Genomic DNA, 20,305 nt, shown 5'->3' with positions numbered 1-20,305 from the left:
GTCATTCATTTGTGGGTAGGTTTGACAGATTTAGAAAATAAAAATACAGGATGGCAGTTAAATTTTTATTTCAAATAAGTCACTTTCTTTGAATAGTATAAATGTGCCACATGCACTGTTTGGAATGCAATTATACCAAAATAGTACTAGTTGTTTATGTGAAATTGAAATGTAACTGTGTATCCTGTATTTAATCTTGCACCCTATTTGTGGAGCAGCCAATAATTACAGACAATGGCTTTTGTATGCATAGTATAGACCTTGCCATTTTACTTGTCTATCAATGCTGCATTGAACACATCTCAGCCATATATATGCCTCACTTAGACATAATACAACCTGAGATATAGTTTTGGATCAGAAAGTAATTGGTGACAAAGAAGATGGCCGATTGGAGTTAGCAAAATTAGAGAAATTAATAAAATCAGCAATTTTTTTCAGGAAAAAGGAGTGTCTCTCAAATATTCAGGTAATTTTCATCAGAAATAAGTGGTAGGTCCCTGAATTATGATGAATCTCATTATAAGAGGGTTTATGGGAGTTTGAGATATGCATGGTTTTACTAAATGTATATGGTCTTGACAAATGATATCACAGTGGAATAGTCCCTCTCTCAAGAATTATTATATAAAAGTGAGATAGATGATAAATATTAGTTGAAACTTCCAGACTACATTAGAATCCTAGAGGAGCTCTTCCCAGCACTTGCTCTGTGAAACAAATATTCATGCCTTCCTTGTTCCTGGGGCTTTACTTGTCTCTGTTAAGAGATACTCTTTTATCCTTTCATGACTGAAACCGAATTCTTTGGGTTTGGGGGAGTGTTGGATCTGGATGGTTCTAAGCTAAATTCCTCTTGGAAAACTGCCTTGAAGAGATGTGGCCCAATTTCAGTGATTCGTCCCAGAGGCATCCAATGATGGTTGATTATATTGTGTGAAGTCTGGTCCTCTTTTCTCTGTGGAACAATCCGGAAGAGCCGTTGCAAGCTCTAAGACCCTGGAGAATCAGCAAAATACTCCTTCACGGTGGCATTGCAATCCAACACTTGCTTCTATTCGTTCTGACTTCCTTTCCTTCCCTGCACAGTTGATCCCAAGGGACTTCTCAATAAACCTCCTGGTTGCAAATATCCATCTCAGACTTTGTTTCCCTGGTGGCCAAATCAGGGGTCAGATAGGTTGTTTTTGCCAAGGGCCTGACTAGTAAAATATAGAGATTTGCATATTTTTGCTGTGTTTTAGTAATTTGTGTCTGTGTGCCTACATACACAGATACACGGACACATACACAGATATAGGTTTTTGTTTGCATATCAGAGAATGAGACACTTCCCTGTTTTTATTGTGGGCCTAGAAAAAAGGTTTGAGGAGGTCTTTGTCCTGTCTGTATAATAGGTGATAGAATATTTTAACTTTCTTTTGATTTCCTAGTGAATCAAACCATTCTTATTGTGCATTAACCACATGCTTAATGTACTTTACCAGGCACTGTGTAAAATCCAAGCTATGCATCACCCAAATAATAATTGAGAGAAAATTTTTTTATTTTATATTTAGTTTTATTTGTAATAATATATTTATTGTGTATTATGGTTAACAGGTGCTTTCCCATGCTTTTTTCTCACTGTATTCTAATAAAATAGTGTGAGCTGGACAGCATTAACCATTTTTCTTTGCAAAGGAATAAACTGAGACTTGGTAGGATTGATCATCTTGCCCAAGATCACACAGGTGAAATGTCTTAGAATCAGGGACCTCTGGACTCCTGGGATTTCTACTGTATATCTGACACAAGAATAGGCCACTTTAGAACCAAATCTGCTCTGCTCATTTCAGCAGCACATAAACTAGACCCAAATCTGCTGCCCATCTTGGGATTTTAGACCTGAATCGGCTTCTGGATTGTGGAACATTTTTGTTCAGGGAGTGATGAGGATAAGATATCATGAGATACCATGAGATGGGTGCCAAAAAGGGAAAATTAAACAGGGAAACTTTGAAAGGGCTTAATTCTATGGCCAAACTTAGCAGTTAAAATGTTCTAGGACTGCTAGGACCTGACATGTAGTGTCTCAGCACAAGAATCACAACTGAGAAAGCTTGAAGCATAGAATATGACATAGCTAGAGATTATCTATGGGGCTAATACCTAACAGAACTAAATAACTATTTATAGAAATAAACAATGAATATATTTAAGGTAGATGTACAGATCCAGCCTGATCTGATCATTTGGTGAAGTCCCGTGTCCTTCAGTTTCTGGAAGAAATCAGGCTTGTGGTTGGCCCTATTATTACACAATAAAGTGTTTCCCAGCATTGATGACTTGAGTCTACTGGTAATGTTCTCACTTGAGTCTCAAATACACAGGGGGTATGCTGAAGAGTTGGGTGCAAAGAAGTGTGATGTTGGCACTAGATTTATAATATTAGGGGTAGTGTTGGGAAACGCGCTTAAGGGCTCACATGTCCAACACTCTGCCTGAGAATGGACCTTGTGACTGCTACAATACAGCCACTCCTAGACACAAGGCTTTGTCTTACCATCACCTCCATTCCACAGAATTCCTCCAGCAGAAAAAAATCTAAGTATTAGTTGACTCACTGATTTATTCTTTTGATCTGCTCTGACTTAACTATAAGATTCTTGAAGGCAACTATGTATCTTGAAGAAAATATTTAAGTATGCTGTCCCTTCCTTACAGTAGTCAGTTTATAAATCTGGTTAAAAAGGCCTACTGACACAGAACGAGGTCTTAAATAATTGGAAAAATTCAGATAGGAGAGACCACTGGAATAGGTGATTGTGATGACCAAATGCACAAGTAGGTTTGACCTATACTAAAAATGAGACGGGAAATAATCTGATTAGAAATCATGCAGACAGTAGATTTAAGGGAGGCAAAAATTAATTAGGAAACATGTGACCATATTATTCAGGGTTTTGATGTCATAAAGAGGGTTTCTTTCTTTTTTTTTTTAAGATTTTATTTATTTATTCATGAGGGACACAGAGGGAAGGCAGAGAAATAGGCAGAGGGAGAACAGACTCCTCACAGGGAACTTGAAGTGGAACTTTATCCTGGAACTAGAGGATCACGCCCCCAGCTGAAGGCAGACGCTCAACCCCTGAGCCACCCAGGCATCCCTAGATTAATTCTTTTTTTTTTTTTTTCCTCAGAAAGAGGGTTTAATGTCGTTGGACAAGAGAGCCAAAATAGTTACTGGATAGAGAAGTGACCATATTAATTAGGAAGCATGTGACCATGCAAGGGAGCTTAAGAAAAAACCATCATTTGTTTTTAAGTAAAATCAAAAAAGATTCAAGAAATATCAGCATAGAACATTCAAATACTATGGAAGCCATTTATTATTTATGAAGAGTTCATATTATAACATTTAAAAGACACAAATATCTTTCTGTTCTTTAGCATTAAATTCTAAATTTCACATCACTTTTTTTGGAAAACTACAATTTAATTCTATGAGATTGACTACAATTTTATAAAGTATGTAAAATCTGCAAAAAAAAAAAAAAGGAATATACCTCTGACTAATGCATCTTTAGAGACAAATCAGAAGATGTGGAACATAGTTTTCTAAGGTCCTGAAATGCCTCCAAGTTCCTTAAATTGTCAAGTATGCAGGTATCCAATATTTTCTGATTTATGCTCAATTTTTCAAAAAGATGTATTTTTGCCTGATGGTTAAGAAAAGATAAATGACTATGCATTTTACAATGATGCCTATTAAAACGAGGCTTCAATGATGTCAGATAAAAGTCTTCTTTCATTTTTAGCAGAAAAAAATACAGATCTGAGATAAAGAGTTCATCCAGTTTATGTTTCAAGGCAATCACATAACTGTTGATTTTGGTTGGTATAATATTTTGTTGACAATTAAGTGTTATCAGTTTATACCTTCGCCATATAATTTACATTTTTTTCTCTCCAAATGGGCACTCGTGGTTATTTGATGTGTCTTCTCCCATATATATCTGTCTATAACTATTTGATCAGAATACTTCTCTCTCCCTTCAGGTACTAATCAGGCCTGACCATGCTTAGCCTGTGAGATCAGATGAGATGGGGCATGTTTAGTGTGATATGGCCATAGATGATGAGCGGTGAGCAATATATGGAACCGTGGCATTACTATACTGTACACTTGAAACTAATATAATACCATATATTAACTACAGTGGAATTAAAAAAAATCTCATGGTTTATACTGTGTTCTTTGCTCAATATATCCTATGAAATTTTGTGGATGGATGACATGGTGGTGAATTATCTGAATACAATCTCAAATCTCTGAAATTTTCACTTGAGTCGAACCATTGAAGAATGTCTTACACATCCTCTGCCCTTCTTGTCCACATTTATATCATTTCAATGCCATTATCAAATACTAGACTCAAGACATGCTCCCCATATCACTTTCATCAGAATAAATTTTTCGTTTATATCAACTTCACTCCTATAGCACTTTGTCTGAATATTTATGGAACTATTTATGCACACCTGCCTTATATTATTAGCAATTTATAAATAATTACTTAATCTATTAACTTATGGATCCTTGTGATATTAGAGAAGTGGAGATAACGGATTGATTTTTAATTTATCACAATGTCTTAGACATCTAACTTGAACATCCTAAGCTATCAATAAATCTTTATTGAATTGAATAAAATGTCTTAAAGCCAATCTTGATAATTTTGTTTTGAGGAGAAGTATTGACTTTGACAGGAGAAATCCTATCATAGATGTGATTTCAAGAAAAATTGTATATGGTGGACAGCAACAGATCAAAATATAATTTCTGTCACTTGATTTGTAACCCTGGCAAAATTACCTAGGGGACACAAAACACACCAGATTCAGCATATTTTTATTTTCCATCATGGAAATATGTGATGTTTAAAAATGACCACTCGTGGATGTTAGTTTTGCCATTGAAAAAATTAGAAAAATCATAATATCTAATTTTTTTCTACACGGATCAATGTGAATACTAGCCAAGGTAAAATGAGTGTAACCACAGGTACTGTAATATTTGAAGATATTATTAGAACTGTTTCGTATTTCATGATCTACTGTGTTGGATTTAATACACCTTGCCTTATGTAACTTTTAAGATTAACATAACAATGGTCTTTGAGTGCTTTGTAGATTTTATTTTAAAATCTATTTATTTTTAAATAAATTTAAAATTTTATCTGTGTGTGTGTGTGTGTGTGTGTGATTTGTGTTTCCTCCCTTTTGTCCTGAAAAGTTTATATGGTGGCTTCTTTTAAGTTTACTTTTTTTTTTTTTTTTCCCATGATCTTTAAACATGATACAAATCATATGTAATCATAACATGTGAAGAGAAAATACTTATCACATGACTGCTACTTCAAACGAAAAGAAATAGAATAAATATGAGTCAGCATCTCAACATAATAGTCACTGGTCACCATCATATTTTGGATATTATCATTGAGAAACAACTACTGGACATCTCTTGTGTTTGAGCAACTAGATGCCCTCACATAAATGAAATAACACAATACTGCTCTTGAATATTTTCAGAAAGCTGCACATTTATATAAGCATATCTTACTAAAAATGTTAATCTTGTTCAAAACTGAAGAATAGTTGAAAACCTTCAGGCTTATTTCATATGGAATAAACTCAGTAGGAATTCTTCTGTTATCCCAAATGACATTGCAATGGTCTTAGACAAAACTTTTCAAACAGCCCAAATGATGTTCTTTATTTAGCAAAACTGATCATTCATTGCATAAAACCCTTAATTTCTGAAATACTTCATTTTTTTTCCAACTGGCAAATCAATTTTTAAAATTCTCATTCTCTGGCTTTTAGGTTCATAACAAACATAAGCCTTGTCTTCTATCTTTATTGCAGTGGTCTTTCTCACACTGTCATTCCCAACCGAGAAATATTTGTTCCAAATGGCCCTGTCTTCAAAACTTTCTCTCTGTTTAATTTTGTCTGGCTTTATTTTTTATCTATTCTTATGGTTTAATTTGTATTCTCTATGTATCTTATCAAATTTTATAATCTCCGCCAAAAAAAAAAACTCTCTTTAAGGTTAGATTTGAAATTTCAACTATTTGACATCACCTCAAATTTGACCCAATGGAACCTTTATCCAGGTGGAATAAACAATTATTTCCACCTCAAAACTGCCACTGCCTTTTCCATCTTCTTGCTTTCTGTTAATTATATGAGCGTTACCCTACATATCTTCAACATTTCTGATAAATTCTTGATATCAACATTTAATTTTTCCCCAGTGGTGGGAAAACTGATCTAATTATATAGATTCTGCCTCTGTACTATATCATGCATTTATTTCTTTCATGAAGTTTTTGATCCATTCATCCATCTAAAAAATATTTATTTTTTCCTTTCTTTCCCATTAAATAAATTTCATTTGCAGTATGCTGAGACAGTCTTAGAGCCAGTCTCTATTTCTGCTTTTGATCATTATTTGAAAGCATCCTAAACTCAATAAACAAAAGTCAGTAAATAATAATGTCTTACAAATAACAGTATAAAACAATAATACCAGATACCTGGGTGCCTCAGTGGTTGAGTGTCTGCCTTTGGCTCAGGTCATGATCCTGGTGTCCTGGGATCAAGTCTCACATTGGGCTCCTGCGAGGAGCCTGCTTCTCCCTCTGCCTGTGTCTCTGCCTCTCTCTCTGTGTCTTTCATGAATAAATAAATAAAATCTTAAAAAAAAATTCTACAACATAAAATAGTTCACACCACTCTCAGCAATATCTGATATTGGTCACTCAGGCAGCATGACTGAGATGTAGGAGGCTAGCCAGTCCAATATCATCTTCTAGGAGCCCATCTAAGGGCCAGTGTCAGCATGATACTGAAGAGGACAGTGACCCCAGCAAGCCCAATGACATCTCCCAGAAGCCACCACCTTCACCTTCAGCCACCAACATTCCCAGTTTGGCTCTCTCATTGCCTCATTTTCACGTGCCATGCTGCGTCTGGTCCATCGTGCTATAGTTGTATCTGCAGTACCATCATTCCCTGGACCCCAGTGGCTCTCATGGTGCTGTCCCTGACTCAGTGATTGCCCCCATGCTGCTCATCATCCACTCCCTCAAGATCAACATGGTGCCCATGGCTCCCTCAACCCCTCCTACTATGGTACCTAGCCCTCCCCAATGACTGTGTCAACAGCTTTTTTGCCCACTTCACCTTTGGCACTGATCTTAGCTCCAGCCCCAAAGCCCACTGCTAATCTCTGCCTCCCATGGGAGGGGTGCCTACTTCCAAGATATTGAAGAGAAAGAAGAGTCTCATGCTAGAGGTGGAGTTCATACCCCAAAACAAGGCTGCTGTCTTCAAAATCCAGGTGGCCTAACACGCAGGGTAAGACAGGATGGAAACTGAAAGGACAGGTGCCAGTCTTCACCCTCCAGCTCTCAGATCAGTCCTCTGCCATCATGGAGAAGGTTTCTGAAGCCACAGGCGTGCCTGCAGGGAAAGAGGAGCCGTCCTAGGAGGGCAACTTCACCAAGGATTCCAACCTGCTGGCTTACTTCAACATGACCAATGACCCAGTCATCTATTGCTCCTCAGGGAGAAAGGCAAGCAAAAGAAGTAGGTGAGAGAAAGCTGCCATCCAGTCCCAGTTGTTTTGCTTCTCTTGTCCCCCATGCCCTCCCCCAGACCCAGGAGACCCTGCCTGCGCATTTATTTCCCTCTTACTAAGTTTGGAAATTCAAATCATCCTGCAGGGTTTCCTCCCCACTCCCTCCTGACATTAATAAGAGAGCAGACTTTCTAAGCACTCTGCTCCCCGTGGTCTCTGGAATGCCTTTGCATTCGGGTTTTAATTTGAGGGGATTCATTTCTAAGCCCTTGAGGAAATGTGAGCCCAAGGATGTCCTGCAGGATTGTGTCATTGTGCCAAGGGGCACCTGGATGATGAAATATGATTGTTACGGTCGTTGTTTTGTATCTTGCCATGGGCTGTCTTATAAACCTCTTGAACCCTTCTTGTGAAAACAAAACAAAGCAAAGTCATATCATTCTCTAATTGACAAACTTAATGATTTCCTGTTACTTTTCAGCTTAATATAAAAGCCTTATATTGACAACTCATGGTCCATAACATTGAGTTAATTTATCTGACCAAATTTGTTTCCTAGTGCACTAGTATATATAATCTATGTTCCTACAAAACTAGAGGATTCCGTGGTCCTGAACACCGCTTGCAAGTCTGTGGTCATAACAATGTTTTCTCTAATTCATCACCACTACCCATCTGCATCTGTCAAAGCTTATCTCAAATGCCATCCTGTTTAAAGATTGCTTTTGCACTTCCCTTAACTCAGTGGTATCTCTCTTCTTAGATAGCCCTATAAATCTTTATTTTTATATTTCTCTCTGAATTTATCATAATCTAGGATTTTCAAACTGAAATTTTGGGAGCTGCGGGTTCCCTCAGACGTGCTTCAGGCATTGTGTTGGAGGACCAGGGAGAGGAGTAGGTGGGTAAAGGTTCAAATTTTTAAAACCCAAGCTTGAATCAAAGGCTTATGTTTATTTTTAATATCGTATTTTTCTGCATGACACATATTTTGGAAGGCAATGTTTCTATTTCTCGAAAAGAAAAGACCTTGTTTCATTTTAGTTATTTTGGATACTCATCTAGCAGGAATGCACTTATATTGCAAATTTGTTAAGAGAAGGAGTTCTATTGCATTCCCTTTGCTTTCTGCTCCCTCCCCAGCCCCTAGAGGAGTAAAATAATGGAATGTTATATAATCTGGCTGTTTTTCCATGAGTATGATGAGAAGAAGACACGTATTTCTAAATATGGACCATGATTCATCTAGGAAAGCTGAGTTGAATCAAAAGGCTTTTGTTATTCACAGGGAGGGAGTTCAACATAGCAGTGGTTCCAGCATGGTCTCCAGAGACAATGTGTTTTCAGATCGTAGCCACCAGCCACCAGCTAAGTGATCATAGAAATTCCACGTTATCTCTCTGGGCCTCAATCTCTTCACTGGAAAACAGGGGGTGATAATATAAGTATCTACATCACACATAGCTGATACAAAGAATAAGTGAGCTAAAATACTTAAAGCTCTTAGAACAGTGTCTTATACTGTACATGGTGTGTTAGTTATCATCATGTGTAGCGTATATTTCCATTTACATAAATGTAGCATATACTTACGTGGTATATTTATTTTCGTTTATTAGTGTGTACTTGTCATCTCTATCCTATCATCATCTGAATCCTTTTCCTATGCTTGATGAACTCCCACCTGTTAAAGACCAAAAGCTGACTTATAATATAAGAGAGTGAAAGGCTTTGTGTTTATACATTCTGCTTGGGCAGGTGTGTAATGTAAGCTTCAACAATCAAGACGAGTCACTCAGTGGTTTGAAATGGGAGCTAATGATGTAAACAAGGAAAGTGGAGAATCTCTTTGGATCGTGGTGCCAATGACAGAAGTCCTGGTATATGATATCCAAGGGCACCTGGTAGTGGCAGAGGAAGATTGTTGTAGCCAGGCATTAAGAGCCTCAAATTTATGAATTCATTTCAGCTTGATTCCCATAGCCTGGCCATTTCCTCTTCCTGAATGTTTTCAGAGCCCATTTCTCTAGCCATCCCAGTGGTAAGGGAGAAACACCAACTATGTAGACATAAATAATATTTACATATCAGCTTTATTGAGATATTATTCACATACCATGCACTTCACTACCTTCAAGCATATAATTCAATGATGTTTAGTATATTCACAGAATTGTGCAATAGCTACCACATTAATTTTAGAATATGTTTCATCGCCTCCAAAGGAAATCCTGTACTTAACAGCAGTCACCACTCCCACTTCCCCTCAACCCTAACACCTCCATCCCTACGCATCCACAAAAAATACTTTCTGTCTATACATTTGGCTATCCTCGATATTTCATGTACATGGAAGCACATAATATTCCCTATTTTGTGACTTGCTTCTTTCGCTTAACATAATGTTTTGAAAGTTCATCCATGTTATAGTTACTTTGCTTCTTTTTATTGCAAAATAACATGCGGTTTTGAGAATATACACTTTATTTTCTATTTCTCAGTTAGTGGATATTTGGGTTCTTCCCCCTTTTGGGAGATCATTTTGAGAACATTCTTTGAGATTTGTCCAGACTCCAAGTGGGCTCTTCTTAGCTGTTTTTCCCCTTCTGTTTTCCTTGGCAAACTAGCTAGCTTACAGCTCAGTTTGCTACACTGATAGAGCTACCAAACTAATTAGACTATAACTCAAAGTAAAAATAAATATCCATGAGCCTATATTAATATAGGAATAATTGAATGGATAAATAAAGAGGAAGGAAACATCTCCCATGCAGAATAATTTTTGTAAAAACATATATAGGTGTTCTACCTTCAAAGAGATGAAACATAATTCTCCACTTTTTAAGTGTAAGCTGTGCATGGTGATTTACTTCCAAAAAGTATGGTAAGGAAAGGAAGGAGCACCTGGGCGGCTCAGTGGTTGAACGTCTGCCTTGGGCTCAGGTTGTGATACCGGGGTCCTGGGATCGAGTCCTACATCGGGCTCCCTGCTGGGAGCTTGCTTCTCCCTATGTCTCTGCCTTTCTCTCTGTGTCCCTCATGAATAAATAATTAAATAAAATATTTTTTAAAGAATGCCAGGTTTTTCTAAAGAGAACATTGAGAACAAGGTATTTGGGAAATGTTTTCTTATTGAACAAAATTGTGAGAAGATTTTGAATAGTTTGTATTTTCTTCTGGTAAAATTATCTTGCGATCTGAACCCACACTCATTCTGAACAAAGATCTGGGTAGACTGTGGCTGTAAAGGGCAGATGCATGTCAGTGTCCATTGTAGCTGGACACAGGCAGCCACTTGTCAGAGGTCTCAATCACCACCCATTCCTCATGCTTAAGTGATAGTGTGATAGAATGAAGAGTCACCAGACTGAACTCCCACATCTTAGACTGGTGTATTCGAATTATCTCTGTACCCGCACTTTTCCCACTAATAAGATATAGGCTCTTTGTGGGAAGAGACCATATCTTATTTGATTTCTTGCCCTTTAGTAGGCATCGTATGATTTTTTTCCCCAGATTTTTTATTATGGTAAAATGAAAATAAATAAAATTTACCATCTTAACCATTTTAAGTGTATAGTTTGGTAGTATTTAATACATTCATGTTATACAGCCATCATCAGCATCCATCCCTATAACTCTTTCATCTTGTAAAACTGAAACCCTATACCCATTAAGCAATAACTCCCCTTGCTTACCTCCCCCTAGCTCCTGGTGACCACCATTCTACTTTTGTCTCCATGATTTTGACTACACTGAATACTCATATAAGGGGACTTGTACAGTATCTGTTTTTTGTTTGTTTGTTTGTTTGTTTGTTTTTTGTCTTTTTTTGTGACTGGCTTATTTCACTGAGCATAATATCTCAAAGTTCATCTGTCTTGTAGCATGTGTCAGAATTCCCTTTCTTTTTACTTATCCATTCACTTGTTGATGGGTTGTTTCTGCATTTTAGCTACTGTGAATAATGAATGCTGCTATAATATGGATATGCAAGTATCTCTTTGAGACCTTGCTTTCAATCCTTTTGGCTATATACCCAGAAGTGAAATTGCTGGGTTATACAGTAGTTCTCTATTTAATCTTTTGAGAAACTACCATACTGTTTCCCACAACAGCTGTACCATTTTGTATTCCCACCAATGGTATATAAGGGATCCAATTTCTCCACATCCAGAACAAAACTTGCTATTTTCTCGTTGATTGTTTGTTTTTATTTTTTATTTCGTTTTATTTTCTTTTGATAAAAGCCATCGTTAGAGGTGTGAGGTGGTATCTTAATGTGGTTTTGGTTTGCATTTCTCTAAAATGATTAATTATGATAAACATCTTTTCATGTCCTTATTGGCCATTTGCCCATCTTTTTTTTTTGAGATATGTCTATTCCAAAATTATAGAATCCTATATGTGTATAATAACTCTCTACAAGTGAATAAATGACTCATTAAAATTCTAGTCCTAATTTTCTGAACAATAGAGTTGTAGACAAATTTTCCATTGATAGTCTTTACATGGCAAGAGCAGAAGAAAAAGGCAATATTCAATACAGAAGTTTAACACGTAACTCATGTTGTTTACAATCTGGGAAATTAGAAGAAACATTGGGAGGCAGAGACGGGGGACCTAGTTTTCTTTTCATACGCATATTTTGAATATGTCAATCTTCTTTAAGTTTCAACTTCATCATTTGCAAACTTAAATTATTCACTTTCAGTTTTTTTTCAGACAAATTAACTAATTCTGCCTTTTTAATATTTCAGTTACAGTAGTTACTTTTAAATCAACCAGTTCTTAGTAATAAAGAATATTATGTAATAAAGAAGACATATGTAGTAAATAACATATGTACATATGTAGCATATATATTTATATACATGTATAATTGATATATCAATATTGATGTAGTAAATATATATCCTAGCCTTCTCATGTTTTTGTGTGTATATTGAATCTATCTACTACCTATATGAGAAAGAAATGCATTTCTTAATCATTTGATTACCGCTTTAAGAAGTTAAGCCTGATACAGATTGCTAATAAAGAAAAACTCAACTTTAAATAAATGCTTCTAAATTTACCAGCCTTTTCTAGAAGGCTGTGGATTTTTGCCAGGACATTCTTCTATTACTCCCTGATGATCTGAGAATGCCTCATGCCACTAATCAATTCACAAAATAGCATTTGGTATGAATATATCTCCTTTGTATTTTTTGCACTGTTATAAAAAAGATATTTCTATAATAAATGTATTTCAGTTATTTAATGAATCCATGCAAATTTGTTAGGTTTTTCTTTTTACAAAAAAATAAGCCAAAATTATTTGACCATCACTTATCATATCAATATTTCATGTAAGTTATTGCCCAAAAATGTCTCAATATGAAGACTTTATTAATATTACAAAGCAGTTTTAAAGGAATTACTTTATTTGCTTAAAACATCCTGTTTAGATCATAAATTGTGCAATGTGCCATGAATTTTATACATTTAAATACCCAGCTAATTTTCGCGTTGATTATAGTCCTGTAATGTTCTTTACTTCCTGGTCTTTTTACAAAGTCTGTTAATGTAGAAAGATGGTTTTTAAATAATTATCATACAGAGCATGTTCCATTAGCAGGATCAAGGTGTTCTGCTGCTGTAATTGAATAATGAGTCTTTCCCCAATTTGTAGAAAAAAAAAATACTTAATGGAGACATTTTTTTAAGTGCTATGTTTTTCTACCAAATAGATTGTCTTAGAACATTGACTCTTGTATCTTATTGATCTTATATGTATATCAATGATATCGGGTATGCCACAAATTTGTGTATGTGGAATTTAAAATGTCTTATATTCATTATTTCAGTATTTTAATGGTGTTCTACAAATAGCACTGTGACTTTCAGCTGCTAGGCCAATTGAATAATTCTGAGAACCACTGATAGAAGTCCAAGTACTTAAGGAAAACAGAGGAAAATTATAAATGTGAAAAAATGAAATTAACATTCCTGGCTAACAAACTTCTTTGAGTGCCGTAAGATGTGCTAACCTATTTAGTATAATAGATCATTCACTGAGCACCCTGAAACATTTTCCAGTAGGAGGTGTTTGTTTGTTTTTATTTTTTTAGAAATTGCCAGCCAAACAGAGTGAATATTAAAGCTTAGTCTCTTCTTACTTGGATGAAAATGCTCCTCACGAAGAACCTTAAAACATTTATAAATGCTAATTTACCAAAAGTAATGGCAATTTAAATACTGAAGCAAATTTTATTTGAATACTTACAAAAAGGGCATTGTTTCTATAGCCATAATGCTGCAGAGGAAGAGACAGAAACTTACCTTCAGTGCTAAGGATAAGGATCTCTGTTTCCAGATCACAGAGTTACAATTGAAAGAGAGAGAGAGAGAGAGAGAGAGAGAGATAAAGAGAGGGAAGGAAGGATGGAAGGAAAAAAGGCAGGAAGGAAGGGAAAGAGAATCAAGTGTATAGAATAACATGGGATGGGAGTTCTAGAATATCACTCATTATTATCCATATTACAAAATGATGTCATATTTTTCACAATTTTTAAAGATTTTATGCATTTTTTTCTTTATTAGCTTGATTTTGACCCAATATTGAGAAGATGTTAAGAAGATAATGTCATTATTTGCATGATCAAGAAATAGAATATTCTTTCCTCACCATGCATGCCAAAGACATATACTTTGAAAAGTACAGACATCTATAAAAATTTCCTTACAATAGGGAATGCCAATAATATTAAATATATTTCTGTATTTGTTTGACATCTAAAGTAAAGGCTTCTTTTCAAATCTGGCATATGGATTTTTTATAAATTCACTGTTACTATTTAATGATTAATTTTATTATTAATTAGTAATTTTACAGTTAATCAATTCTACCACTTATTTTATCATATTTTTAAACATTATTTTACTTGAAATTGTTCACTTCTTATGAACAGTTTATGTATATATTTCTTAGATTTTACCTGAGCGTGGTCAAGAATACCTATTCTTGCTTTCCATATGACACAATTTCTCTAGGACTGGGAAATCTACAAAATTAATTACCCAAATTTACAAACTCTCAAAGGTAAAATAAGCCACTGCATGAGCTCCAGGTCAATATTAGAGGAGACTATGGTGTTAAACTAACTTCCATGCTCAGAGACCTTCCTCCCTACACTGTCCAATCTCCCTTTACTATATAGTACTACATGCAGCTATAAAATGAGAGAAAGCATTGCTGTCTTGCTAAGATGTATTGTTTCCGGTCATGGAGCAACAAGAGCAATCTGGAAGAGATTAAAATCTGCTTCAGGAAAAATGATGCTAGAGTCCAAAGAAAAGCATCCATGAAGCTATTTGACAATTCAGGGTTGGAAGGACCAAAATCAGTCATTACCCACGTAATTTTTTACCAAAAGATTTTCTGCGCTAAAATCCTAAGAAGGATCCATTAGTTAAATGAGAAACATTATAAAGTATGACATGCATATCTAAAGTGCTCAAACAATATCCAATAAGGTAAATACATTTTTTACAACACTTAAAAAGAGTATTACACTGTCTGGTAAAAATGGAAATTCCTTTAAAAGATTTTTACTTGGTCTCCAAAATATTAATACAGTTATTAACAAGTTGTCGTATGCAGGGCCATGTTCTCCCTGACAATTACTTTTCCCATCTGCCTTGCTTACTTTTGTACAGTTTTCTTCAATATTTTCTCCACTGTTTTGCCATTTATTGTACTGTAATAGACAAAATAAAGACCAAATATAAAATTGCAGTAAAATCATGCTCAGGTGAGAACAATATGGTAGAGAAACCTGGTGTAATTTGATAGAATGTTTATAACTTGCAAAACACTTTACAACTGTTGGAAATCCACAGGTTTTTCAAAATTTCTATATGTAAGTATAACATTCTACCAATTATACTTAAAATGTAAATCAAGAGTTTCCAATAATTTTTATAAAAATGCAGTTTTAGAGGTAATACATATTGGTGAAGCAAATATAAATATTCCTATTTAAGCATTGTCTGAGTACCATTGTATTGAGACATGTACCTAAGAGAAAATTTAGAGTTAAAAAAAAAAAAACAGATATGCTTTATAGGGAAAATGTTTATCTATAGAGTCTGCAGAGGTCTGTCCAAATTCATATTTGGGAAACAGAAAATTAGTTGAATCTTTTCAGCTTACATGCAGTAGACCCCTTATAAAATCCTAAGTTTTCTCTGCAACGTGAAGGACATGAAAATATTTATTTTGTAACTGAAACAGGCAGGGATACAATCCTAAAATATTTGTTCTAGATTTCCGAATTCCAAGATATATTTTCTGAACAAATATATTTATGTTGTAGTTGCTTAAACTTACTACCCATCCTTTACATAATTGATAAAAGAAATAATGGATATCATTGCTTCAAATTTTTAATCGATGTTCTGCCACATCACCCATTTTGACTACACTAAGAGCAGAAACTTCTCTATTCTAGGTTTTTAGCCTTGTTCCATGATTAATTATCATGCCACAGAAACACAATAGCAGTTTAGTTTAATAAGCTATATGGTTTTACAGACAGCTGAATCAAGACCTTCATTTTTCTGCCTGGGATTTATGCCCTTACAGAGGCAAGGTTTTTCCAGACAAAAATATTTCTGGCCATCCCAAGAAAAAGAACATCTAGCCAAGTAGGAACATAAAATATTCATAAAACATTTAATAATTTAATCTTAAAATCTTCAAATGATGATTGAATGAATGATAGAACTGTGTTAACCTTAATTAATGAAGACATTAACTGAATTATAATTTGAGCAAAAGAGTTAAGCTGGCTGTATTAGGCATAGCCATTATCTATATTTAGGGATGTTTGAGAGAGGAAAGAAAACACAGGTATTTCAATATGCTTTTGGAAATAGTTATCTACTGAGTAACTTTATTGGTGACCCTTTATTGCATCATGTATATAATTACCAAAATAATGCACAAATTATTCTCAATTCCACAAGTTATTATAATATATGAGTAGTGACCAAATGATAATATAAAAACAAACTAATGCTTACAGATATAACATATAGATTATTTATAACTATATATATGCGCATTATACCCCCACACATATATATGATCTCTGTATGTTATACTATGTATATAATCTATAAATGTTCTGATTTAAAAACATTAGATTAAGCTTTTATATCATAATTTCATAATGAATCAGTGCTTCTGAAACTTATAAGTTGAGGATTACTTTGAAAAAAATGATGACTTGGGGCACCTGGGTGCCTCAGTCGGTTAAGCATCTGCCTTCGGCTCAGGCCAGGATTTCAGGGGGCTGGGATCGAGCCCTGCAGGTGAGCCTGCTTCTCCCTTTCCCTCAGCTGCTCCCCCTGTTAGTGTTTTCCCCTCTCTTAAATAAACAAAATCTTAAAAAAAAAAAGAAAAAAAATGATGGCAGCAGCAGATCCTGTTCTTCTTCAGTCTGTTTATGGTTTTAAGTTATTCATAAATCTTCAACCTCCCCATATCCAAAGCACATCCCACAGAAACTCCAGATTAATAACTGCCTTGTTGAATCACTTGGGAGGCAAGATGCAGAGTTTGTGATGAGTCAGGAGTAGAGGTGCTGGAGATGGCATCGTGCTTCTCAGCATTGAGGTTTGTCACTCTGTTTCTCTGAAGTGTGTCCCACAAGGAATTGATGTTGGTCTCTAATGCCACCTTCCAAAAATCCATTGGCAAAATCGGTGCTTATCTTATGCAAACTTAAAAGTGCATCAAATAAAAAACTCCTCCTATATGCTCCGTTCAAGATTTATAATGAATTCCTTTTATTTTTTTTTCAAACCAGAAATCCTTCCATTCTTTTGTGTAACATTGCTAACCAAGGTCACTCTGGCTTTCCTTGCTTGCTCAATTAATATTATTTCCCTGGTTATTATAGAGAACAAGTTTAAGTCAATTTGTACTCTTAGATAACTTAAAAATCAGGATATGGGCAGTTTTCTCATGTTTTGTCCCTGCAGCTGATCTTTGTCTTGCTCTAAAACGCATTGTTTTATCCTTTCCAACATATTCACTTTCCCCCTTGTCGGTTATTTGCATGGATTTAGAGCATTTCAGCCTCTTGCCAAATCTCTTTTTATCTTAGTTTTTCTCAACCTTAATCTATTTTCCTGTACTAAGTCTCCACATTCTTTTATTCCCCATGAACTTATCTCTAATCACAGGCATTTTTTTTTTCCTGCATAAAACCTGCAATACCCCGTGTTACTATTCATTCTGTGTGGTTCTCACAGATTCAGTAGATCAGCATTTATATTAGCATTCTGGGCCACACAGACCCATTTTCCCAGCTAGCAGTTCTTCCTACAGGTTTCTCAGCCAAATAAGAGAGAGTGTCTGTACGGAAGTTTGCCACTATTAATAGGATCTTCTTTTAGTCATTTACAGAAAATATCATTTGCCACAGGAATGATTTAAAAAAAAAAAAAGAACAAATTGGACTAGATTGCAAGGATTTGCTACCTTTCTACCCAAGCCACGTGATTCTAGGTTTTGTGGTTTAGAGAAACACATAAACAACAATCTGAACACATCAGTTACCTATTGGTCCAACTCTGGCTTTGTTTCCCCATTCTGACTTTACTGGAGTCAGATTTACCCTCTTGACCAAATTCTCATAGTAGCAACATGTACAATATCCTTTTTTTCTCCCCCCTAGGACTCTGGGTTTCATCTCATTGCCTAACCTCTCTCCTTTCTGCATTAAGGAGCAGAATCCCGATGACAAAACCCAGCATGTTAAAATTAGGACCATATATCCTAATGGCAGGGTTTCTTATAAGATAATTCCTAGCTCTTACATTTGCCAGAACTCTGCTGTAGGACCTGTGGGGAGACACTGCGGTGCTGAATTGACCTTCCAGATGCCACTGCTATGCTACTCGAGCTCGCCTTGCCTCTTCCCCCAGCCACCTAAGAGTACACGTGTGGACTGCTTATGTCACTTCTCACACTTCCTCTGGCTGTTTCTCTGGAGCCTTTGCAGTTATAGGGAGGTGGATAAATCCCAAGCAGTCCTACTCATCCCCTGGCATATTGAATTTAACTGACACTTGACTGTAAATATGGACATTTGGACACTGACTGTATTTCCATTTTTCCTGCCTTACATCGTCGGTATGCGTGACACTCATGCCTTCCTTAGTCAGTTATCTCCCCTTTTCTTATTCTCTCTGTTGGCTTTAGCATCTCAGTGGCTTTCTATTTCATTTTTCTTCTCATCTGACCTAAGCTTTGATGAGTCATTCATTCACTTCTTCATGCACTCATTCGTTCAGTACAAGTTTACCATACACACCTGCCTACAGTGTGTGGCTATGCTGGGGATGCAAAGGTTAATAAAACAGACTGCTCTTACTAGTAGAACAGAATATAAAAGCAAATAGGGAAAAATGGCAGTAATTTATTATTGCAACAGGTGCCAAGAGCGAAATAAAACGGCACGATGTGATGATGCATAGAGATGATAGAGTGGGGAAGGGAGCCACCTTAGAGTATATGGTCAGGACCAGGCTCCCTACAGAAGTCTTTAAATAAAAAACTTGATGAAGTATATATTCAAATATATAGGAGATCAGTGTTCCAGAAAAGGTAAGAGAGAGCAATGGCCCTGTGGTAGAAAGAAGTGAGTTGTTAGAAGAACAAGGAAACCTGTGTGGCAAAGCAGAGTGATAGCATAGAAGCCTGGAGACACAATGAGTTTGCAGATGTTATAAAGGTGTTACAAAGACCTTATGAGACATAAACCTGTATTGTATTTTATTTTTAATGCTGTTGGGAATCAAAAGAGAGTTTTATTATTTTTAAAATTGTTTAAAAATATTTTATTTATTTATTCATGGAAGACACACAGAGAGAGAGAGAGCGAGAGGCAGAGACACAGGCAGAGGGAGAAGCAGGCTCCATGCAAGGAGCCCGACATGGGACTCGATCCCGGGACTCCAGGATCACGCCCTGGGCCAAAGGCAGACATTCAACTGCTGAGCCACCTACGCATCCCCAAAAGAGAGTTTTAAACTGGAAGTTCAGCTGGCTGGCTTATGTTTTAATGATTCCAGACAGTGAGGTAGTCCAAGGGAGAAATGATAATGTCTTGGACCTGAGTAGTACTAACAACATTAATAAAAATAGACAGATATTTGGGTATATTTGTAGGTTTAGCTGACATATCATCCTATAGTTCTTTGGGAATTATCACTCATTTCTCAATGTTGCTTTATACTTTTTACATCTTCATAAGATAGCCAAAGGTTTTACTTTACCCAAAGGTTTTACTTTACTTTAACCCATGCATGTGTGAATGAGTTGGGGGAGCAACAGGGTGAAAGAAAGGAAGAAGACTCCTCGCAGACCAGGGAGCCTAATGTAGGGCTTGATCCCGGGACCCTGAGAGCACGACCTGAGCCGAAGGCAGATGCTTTACCGATGGAGGAAATCCATTTTAAATATTGTCTTCTTCAACCAAAATAAAGAAAATTCCCTCATGACTCCTTGTGACTTGTAGTATATAGTACGTAAAAGTTGTACAGAGCGTTCAAAGGTCTTCAGAATCTACCCTGTTCCCCTTTAATGTTTGTTATTCCTAACACATGGCTATACTT

At 35.9% G+C, this 20,305-nt stretch overlaps 1 long non-coding RNA gene across 2 annotated transcripts; it reads right to left on the bottom strand.

Moving 5' to 3' along the window:
- Positions 1-7,367: 7,367 nt before the first annotated feature.
- Positions 7,368-14,085, bottom strand: LOC144291126 (uncharacterized). 2 transcript variants are annotated; one of them, XR_013358488.1, is made up of 3 exons: positions 13,902-14,085; positions 9,227-9,317; positions 7,368-7,515 (listed from the first exon to the last, which is right to left on the bottom strand). It is a non-coding gene; the product is annotated as an uncharacterized LOC144291126 (long non-coding RNA). The 2 variants fall into 2 exon arrangements; XR_013358489.1 differs by lacking the exon at positions 7,368-7,515 and adding an exon at positions 8,568-9,052.
- Positions 14,086-20,305: the final 6,220 nt, after the last annotated feature.

Source organism: Canis aureus, chromosome 2, assembly GCF_053574225.1.
Source record: "Canis aureus isolate CA01 chromosome 2, VMU_Caureus_v.1.0, whole genome shotgun sequence".
Taxonomy (NCBI): domain Eukaryota; kingdom Metazoa; phylum Chordata; class Mammalia; order Carnivora; family Canidae; genus Canis; species Canis aureus.
This window is presented reverse-complemented; position numbering and strand designations above follow the sequence as displayed.